Source organism: Urocitellus parryii, chromosome 10 (assembly GCF_045843805.1).
Source record: "Urocitellus parryii isolate mUroPar1 chromosome 10, mUroPar1.hap1, whole genome shotgun sequence".
In the NCBI taxonomy this organism is placed as follows: Eukaryota; Metazoa; Chordata; class Mammalia; order Rodentia; family Sciuridae; genus Urocitellus; species Urocitellus parryii.
Window position 1 is genome coordinate 23,908,459 of NC_135540.1, and position 2,084 is coordinate 23,910,542.

The window sequence follows — 2,084 nt, forward strand, 5'->3', positions numbered from 1 at the left end:
GAGACAAATTCATATACAGAATAGAACATGTGGGAGATGTAAGAAACCCAAACATATATGCAGATAATATAAGAGGACATGTGATCAAATGCTATTTTAAGGTCTTTTTAAGAAATTGTTGATATGGCCTGGGTTGTGGCTCAGTGGTAGAGCATGTGTGAGGCACTGGTTTGATTATCCACACTGCATAAAAATAAATAAAAATAAAGGTCCATCAACAACTAAAAAAAATTTTGAAAAGAAGAAATTATTGATTTAAAGATGTCTGATTCACATGAATTTCTCTTAATATTTGCATAGTGACATCTTAGAACTTGCCATCGTGAACAGGTGAACTTAAATGAAGCCCCCACTTTCAGGTCACAGGTTCCCATGTCCTAGATTAGAATCCACATTCCAAAAATCATTAGTAAGTGGTCGTGAATTACTTTAGGAATTTTTTTAAAATCCTTCAATTATCATGCTGTTAACAGAATGTCATCTTTCTCCATTGGCTTCCATGATACTTTTGTGATGGTCTATGTACCAAAACAAAAGTAGTTACTGCACAACTAGAGAAATGAAAAGTTGTGCTACAATTGTGTCCAATGAATCAAATACATTCTGCTGTCATATTTACCTAAACAAAATAAATAAATACACTTAAAAAAATTCAACAACCATTATCAATAAAAATAATAAAGAAAAAAAACTAGTTGCCGAACTATTACATTTGGGGCAAGTCATGTGATGATCACTCTGATCACTAGTGCTTGCCATATAAAAAATTATACATGCATCTATAAATGAATTAAGATTTATACAAAACACAATAACAGCATTAATTTCAACAGAGAAATTATCTTAGGAATAAAATAGCTCCATAATAAATACTCATCAAGATTAACTCAACAATTTGCTAAGGGGAAAATGATAACTCAACTCTACATTCAGTTTTATAAACACTTACAGTGAAATAGCCCCGAAATTCTGCTGATGATCCAGCGAGACTCTTATCAGGCTCTTGAGGAAACTGGAAAGACTTTGTAGTCACAACTCCTCTCCAATCATGCACTGTTTTGCCTGTTAGGTGAATCCATGTAGGTTAACAATATTTATCCAGGAAAAGCACAGACTGATCATACGGCTTAATGTTACAAAGAGGAAAGCAAATCATCCTTATGGGCTCACAATTCTGTGTTCAAATCACACCTTGTCATCTAATCGGAGAGATGAAGAAGGGACAGCATTGCATAGAGAGGCTTCAATTAATTGGCTCCTTCACAGAGTAAAGCTCTCAGTGTTTTTATTGCATGCAGTGTGCCCAGCAGAAAACTAATAGGTCCATTCTCTTCATTCCTCTTCAAAAATATTGATTTTCTTTTTAAAAAAAGGCTTAAAGCAAAATCCTATTTGTGAATAGCACTTATAAATATAGAATGAAGATTTCTCTGTTATGTAAGTACTTTAAAAGAGAATTTGAAATTACTGTGAAGGCACAAGTTAGGAAACTGCAAAGTAAATGAAATTATTAAACATGTTTAAGGTAAATAACTTGAAAGAGCAAAAAGTCAGCCAGCAGATACCCACAGATTTCTTCCGTCTCCTGGAAGTTGTTTGGTGGGATTTCTTTAGTAACCTTTTTTTTTTAATTATTATTTTTTAGAAATGGGGAGATTTAGTTGTCCATTTATTTCTAAGAAATACTAAAAATTTTAAAAGACAAAAATGAATTTAATACTGCTATACAAAATGAATTAAACTATTTTCACATTTCCAATCTTCCTTCTAATACTTAATCATAGACATATATTCTTTCCTGAAACTTTCAATTTAATAGTTACACATGGACTGGTTAAATTTTGTAGAAATTTAGACACCACTCAAAAGTAATTATCTCACTTGATTGCTTTTATTCATTTAATGGATCTTATGTTGAGTGTTGTTTAGGGAGGCAAAGACATAACATGAAATAATAAAAGGGTCCGTGTTATCTCAGAGACATCCTAGTAAATACACATCCTAAGACATTTTGATTTTCTATATACTGTTTCCATTCACTCAAGAGTCCCTGTCCTCTATCAAAAAAGGCAAAAATCTCTAGA